Source organism: Salmo salar, chromosome ssa03 (genome assembly GCF_905237065.1).
Source record: "Salmo salar chromosome ssa03, Ssal_v3.1, whole genome shotgun sequence".
In the NCBI taxonomy this organism is placed as follows: Eukaryota; Metazoa; Chordata; class Actinopteri; order Salmoniformes; family Salmonidae; genus Salmo; species Salmo salar.
Window position 1 is genome coordinate 101,659,882 of NC_059444.1, and position 7,023 is coordinate 101,666,904.

A 7,023-nucleotide genomic window follows, 5' to 3' on the forward strand; every position below is an offset into this window, starting at 1 on the left:
ATCTTTTTGGCTAACCACATTGGAACATTCTAGTCTTTAAGGACATGAACTGGCAGAACAGGTTTCAGCAAAGTATGGAGTCATTGTTTTCAGGAAGGTGTACCCATGGCCAGTGGTGTAAAGTACTTCAGTAAAAGTACTATAAAGTACTACATAAGTCGTTTTTTGGGGGGTATCTGTACTTTACTTTTGAATTTATATTTTTGATAACTTTACATCACTACATTCCCAAAGAAAATAATGTACTTTTTAATCTATACATTTTACCTGACACCCAAAAGTACTCGTTACATTTTGAAAGCTTAGCAGGAAAGGAAAATGGTCTAATTCACTTATCAAGACAACACATGGTCATCTCTACTGCCTCTGATCTGGCGGAGTCAGGAAACACAAATGCATCTTTTGTAAATTACGTCTTCGTTTTGGTATGTGACCCCTATCCATACATTTTAAAAAACAAGATAATGGTGATGCCTGCTTTGCTTAATAGAAGGAATTTGAAATGATTTATACTTTTAATTTCACTTTTCATACTTAACTATATATAGAACCAAATATTTTTAGACTTTTACTCAGGTATAACAATTGGGTACTTTTTACACAACTGTCTATGATGATAGGAGAGAAAGGAGGCAGACTAAGAGCAAGGACAGCCACCTGAACTACTGCCCTAGAAAAGACAAGGAGCAGTCTACACACACAGCCACCTGAACTACTGCCCTAGAAAAGACAAGGGGCAGTCTACACAAACAGCCACCTGAACTACTGCCCTAGAAAAGACAAGGAGCAGTCTACACAAACAGCCACCTGAACTACTGCCCTAGAAAAGACAAGGAGCAGTCTACACAAACAGTGAATCTGAGAAAAATGGTTTCAAGTTTGTTTTTTAGTCCATGCATATCAACCATGACCACTGATCTGACCTATGACCCCCTATGTGTCACGGTTGTCGTAGGTTGAAGCGGACCAAGATGCAGCGGGGAAATGTGCACTCATCTTCTTTTATTTAAACGGACAAAGAAGGTGAACCAAAACACAACACAACGACTAATAACAGGCCGGTAAGGCGACAAAGCTATACCCAGCACAATCTCCCACAAAACACTAAAACAAACACATACCTAATTTATAGAACCCTCAATCAAAGGCAACGAGAAAACACCTGCCTCCAATTGAGGGTTCAACCCCAATTAACTAAACATAGAAATACAAATAACTAGACTGAACATAGAAATACATAAACATAGAACAGTGCCCAAAACCCGGAATACTAAATCAAACACCCTACAACTAACACAACCAACCCGAACCACATAAAACAAATACCCCTGCCACGTCCTGACCAAACTACAATAACAAATAACCCCTTTTACTGGTCAGGATGTGACACTATGACCCCTAAAACGCAAAAGAAAAGTGCAATATCTAGAAATCTGAATGTGTTTATCCAGCTTTCTTGTTGTTTTTCTGTTTGCTGGAACTAGTTGAGAGTTCTGTGTTATTTCTTATTTTATGTACCTTTATTTAACCAGGTAGGCCAGTTGAGAACAAGTTCTCATTTATAACTGCGACCTGGCCAAGATAAAGCAAAGCAGTGTGACACAAACAACACAGAGTTACACATGGGATAAATGTCATGTCCTGACCAGTAAAAGGGGTTATTTGTTATTGTAGTTTGGTCAGGGCGTGGCAGGGGGGTGTTTGTTTTGTGTGTTTCGGGGTTTTGATGTATGTTCTATATTTTCTATTTCTATGTTTATTCTAGGTTTCTCTTTCTATGTTGTATTTTTTTCAATGACCTCCAATTAGAGGCAGCTGGTGGTTGTTGTCTCTAATTGGAGGCCATATTTAGTGTGTTTTTGTTTTCACTTGTGTTTGTGGGTGGTTGTTTCCGGTTTAGTCTGTGCACCTTACTGGACTGTTATCGTCTTTATTTTGTTTGAGTGTGTTTACCTTCAATAAATACGAAGATGAGCAATATACCCGCTGCATATTGGTCCGATGATTTTTCCTCTTCAGACGATGAAGTTTATGACAATTAACAAACGTACAGTCAATAACACAATAGAAAAGTCTATATACAGTGTGTGCAAATGTAGTAAGATTAGGGAGGTAAGGCAATAAATAGGCCAGAGTGGAGAAATAATTACAATTTAGCAATTAAACACTGGAGTGATAGATGTGCAGAAGATGAATGTGCAAGTAGAGATACTGGGGTGCAAAGGATAACAAAAAAACAAAATGGGGATGAGGCAGTTGGTTGGGCAATTTACAGATGGGCTATGTACAGGTGCAATGATCGGTAAGCTGCTCTGACAGCTGATGCTTAAAGTTAGTGAGGGAGATGTGAGTCTCCAGCTTCAGTGATTTTTGCAGTTCGTTCCAGTCATTGGCAGCAGGGAACTGGAAGGAAAGGCGGCCAAAGGAGGAATTGGCTTTGGAGGTGACCAGTGAAATATACCTGCTGGAGCGCATGCTACGGGTGGGTGCTGCTATTGTGACCAGTGAGCTGAGATAAGGCGTGGCTTTACCTAGCAAAGGCTTATAGATGACCTGGAGCCAGTGGGTTTGGCGACGAATATGAAGCGAGGGCCAGCCAACGGAGCATACAGGTCGCAGTGATGGGTAGTATATCGGGCTTTGGTGACAAAACGGATGGCACTGTGATAGACTACATCCAATTTTCTGAGTAGAGTGTTGGAGGATATTTTGTAAATGACATCACCGAAGTCAAGGATCGGTAGGATAGTCAGTTTTACAAGGGTATGTTTGGCAGCATGAGTGAAGGATGCTTTGTTGCAGAGTTGTATGGCATTGAAGGTCGTTTGGAGGTTTGTTAATTAACACAGTGTCCAAAGAAGGGCCAGATGTATACAGAATGGTGTCGTCTGCGTAGAGGTGGATCAGAGACTCACCAGCAGCAAGAGCGACATCATTGATGTATATAGAGAAAAGAGTTGGCCCGAGAATTGAACCCTGTGGCACCCCCATAGAGACTGCCAGAGGTCCGGACAACAGGCCCTCCGATTTGACACACTGAACTCTATCTGAAAAGTAGTTGGTGAACCAGGCAAGGCAATCATTTGAGAAACCAAGGCTGTTGAGTCTGCTGATAAGAATACGGTGATTGACAGAGTCGAAAGCCTTGGCCAGTTCGATGAAGACGGCTGCACAGTATTTTCTTTTATCAATGGCGGTTATGATATCGTTAAGGACCTTGAGCGTGGCTGAGGTGCACCCATGATCAGCTCTGAAACCAGATTGCATAGCGGAGAAGGTACAGTGGGATTCGAGATGGTCGGTGATCTGTTTATTAACTTGGCTTTCGAAGACTTTAGAAAGGCAGGGTAGGATAGATATAGGTCTTTAATAGTTTGGGTCTAGAGTGTCACCCACTTTGAAGAGGGGGGATGACCGCGGCAGCTTTCCAGTCTTTAGCGATCTCAGACGATACGAAAGAGAGGTTGAACAGGCTAGTTATGTAGTTGTGTTTTCATGTTTTGAATGTTGTATTGCAGTAGGCCTAACCCTCACCAATTATTCTGGTGATGGAGAGAGACACCAGACAAGACACAGAGACATAAACAGAAGAATAGGATATGTGTGTGTGTGTGGAGAGAGAGAGAGAGAGAGAGAGAGAGAGAGAGAGAGAGAGAGAGAGAGAGAGAGAGAGAGAGACTTTAATCAGTTTGGCTCATTGGACAGGTCAGAGTCTATGTTTGAAGTTGTTGAGTCATTTTTGGCAATACACTGGTGTTGTATTCATGGTTTTAGCTGTTGAAATTCCGTCCCGGACCCCCTACTGGCTATGAGCTAAGCCACCAATGTCTTCACATCCTAGGGGAGAGAGGAGCTGCTACCCCTGGGGAGAGAGGAGCTGCCTCCCCTGGGGAGAGAGGAGCTGCTACCCATGGGGAGATAGGAGCTGCTACCCCTGGGGAGAGAGGAGCTGCAACCCCTGGGGAGAGTGGAGCTGCTACCCCTGGGGAGAGAGAGGAGCGCACCCCTGGGGAGAGAGGAGCTGCTCCCCTGGGGAGAGAGGAGCTGCTACCCATGGGGAGATAGGAGCTGCTACCCCTGGGGAGAGAGGAGCTGCAACCCCTGGGGAGAGTGGAGCTGCTACCCCTGGGGAGAGAGAGGAGCTGCTACCCCTGGGGTGAGAAGAGCTGCAACCAGCAGAGACTGCGACCATGCTCGGGAAGAGCTTAGTGATTGGTGATTGTTGGGGCATGATTGGCAGGAGCTTCAGTAATGAAGACTGCTGCACTTGCTGATGTTTCACAATATGCCACGGCCGTCTCAGTCACCAGGTCTCAACACAATAGAACACCACCATCCCTCCAATAGACTTCCAGACAGTTGTAGAATGTTTGCCAAGGCTCATTGTAAGAGCTGTAAAGAGAGAGGGACTCGGAGAGAGAACAGGTAGAACCTGATATGTAAATGAGCAGAGCAAACGAATGTAACTTTCAACGACCGAATGATCATTCAGACTCTGTTTCTATTGAGAGACAAAAGGTAAGACGACGATTGTTATGTGTATTAATATAGTTGATGATATTGTTGTGTGTATTAATATAGTTGATGATATTGTTGTGTGTATTCATATAGTTGGTGATATTGTTGTGTGTATTAATATAGTTGATGATATTGTTATGTGTATTAATATAGTTGATGATATTGTTATGTGTATTCATATAGTTGATGATATTGTTATGTGTATTAATATAGTTGATGATATTGTTATGTGTATTAATATAGTTGATGGTATTGTTATGTGTATTCATATAGTTGATGATATTGTTATGTGTATTCATATAGTTAATTATATTTTGGGGGGACAGTGTTATAATAGTCCTACTCTCCTTAAAATGTTTTGGATATAAATTAGATGCGTGGGGTGAATTCGTTCTGTGCCCATCTGTGTGCCCCAGGGTGATCGCTCCTACACTATCTACAATCTAAAAGGGTTCTTTGGCTGTCCCCATAGGAGAACCCTTTGTAGAACCCTTTTTTTGGTACTAGGTAGAACACTTTTGGGTTCCGTGGAGAACCCTTTCCACAGAGGGTTCTACATGGAAGCCAGAAGGGTTCTACCTGGAACCCAAAAGCGTTCTCCTATGGGGACGGCCGGAGGACCCGTTTGGAACCCTTTATTCTAAGAGTGTACTGTATCATAGGTCTATAGACTTGTCTTCTCAAAACAGGCTTAAAACACAACAAGCAACAAACAAACATGTTCTCTTTATAATCTACAGTTAACTCTTTTCACTCAGGAAGGTATGTTGTGTGAAAGAGAGACTAATAAATATTGTTTGAGAGACTAACAACAACTTACACTTCCTCAAAACAGGCTGAGTGTATTCATTAGTGCCCACCGTAGCAAAACGTTTGGCAACAGAAACCGTTTAGGTCACATTGTACAGCGTTTAGAGTAAACGGTTTATGTTTTATTTAACATCTTAAAACTGTTGGCTGTGGAGTAAACTAATGAATACAACCCAGGTTGTAGCCTCACGACTCGGCATGTTGATACCTGCCTCTTGCTGAAACCTGAACGTAGCCTGAAGGGTATACTATGATACAGGCTTGATATACTGGTTTTCTAAAGCTAGCCAGCTTCAGTTAGCTTCACATTCCAGCTCAGGCCTCATCCATCAGAATATACACAACAGAACAGAAAAAATCTCAATGAAGTTTCAAGGTGAGAATCCTGCCTGGGATTATTGTAAAGTGTGTAGATAAATAAATTTACATTTACATTTAAGTCATTTAGCAGACGCTCTTATCCAGAGCGACTTACAAATTGGTGCATTCACCTTATAATATCCAGTGGAACAACCACTTACAATAGTGCATCTAAATCTTTTAAGGGGGGTTAGAAGGATTACTTTATCCTATCCTAGGTATTCCTTAAAGAGGTGGGGTTTCAGGTGTCTCCGGAAGGTGGTGATTGACTCCGCTGTCCTGGTGTCGTGAGGGAGCTTGTTCCACCATTGGGGTGCCAGAGCAGCGAACAGTTTTGACTGGGCTGAGCGGGAACTGTGCTTCCTCAGAGGTAGGGGGGCCAGCAGGCCAGAGGTGGATGAACGCAGTGCCCTTGTTTGGGTGTAGGGCCTGATCAGAGCCTGAAGGTACGGAGGTGCCGTTCCCCTCACAGCTCCGTAGGCAAGCACCATGGTCTTGTAGCGGATGCGAGCTTCGACTGGAAGCCAGTGGAGAGAGCGGAGGAGCGGGGTGACGTGAGAGAACTTGGGAAGGTTGAACACCAGACGGGCTGCGGCGTTCTGGATGAGTTGTAGGGGTTTAATGGCACAGGCAGGGAGCCCAGCCAACAACGATTTGCAGTAATCCAGACGGGAGATGACAAGTGCCTGGATTAGGACCTGCGCCGCTTCCTGTGTGAGGCAGGGTCGTACTCTGCGAATGTTGTAGAGCATGAACCTACAGGATCGGGTCACCGCCATGATGTTAGTGGAGAACGACAGGGTGTTGTCCAGGGTCACGCCGAGGCTCTTAGCACTCTGGGAGGAGGACACAAGGGAGTTGTCAACCGTGATGGCGAGATCATGGAACGGGCAGTCCTTCCCCGGGAGGAAGAGCAGCTCCGTCTTGCCGAGGTTCAGCTTGAGGTGGTGATCCGTCATCCACACTGATATGTCTGCCAGACATGCAGAGATGCGATTCGCCACCTGGTTGTCAGAAGCGGGAAAGGAGAAGATTAATTGTGTGTCATCTGCATAGCAATGATATGAGAGACCATGTGAGGATATGACAGAGCCAAGTGACTTGGTGTATAGCGAGAATAGGAGAGGGCCTAGAACAGAGCCCTGGGGGACACCAGTGGTGAGAGCACGTGGTGCGGAGACAGATTCTCGCCACACCACCTGGTAGGAGCGACCTGTCAGGTAGGACGCAATCCAGGCGTGGGCCGCGCCGGAGATGCCCAGCTCGGAGAGGGTGGAGAGGAGGATCTGATGGTATACAGTATCAAAGGCAGCAGATAGGTCTAGAAGGATGAGA

At 44.5% G+C, this 7,023-nt stretch overlaps 1 protein-coding gene across 1 annotated transcript in view; it reads left to right on the forward strand.

The window, feature by feature from the left end:
• The first annotated feature begins 4,114 nt into the window (after positions 1-4,114).
• The window catches only part of LOC123741774 (NLR family CARD domain-containing protein 3-like), a 20,757-nt gene continuing 17,848 nt past the window's right edge, over positions 4,115-7,023 (forward strand). Inside the window, exon 1 of the mRNA XM_045715981.1 lies at positions 4,115-4,518. The gene's annotated coding sequence lies outside the window, so the exon portion shown is untranslated. The remainder of the gene's footprint in view (positions 4,519-7,023) is intronic.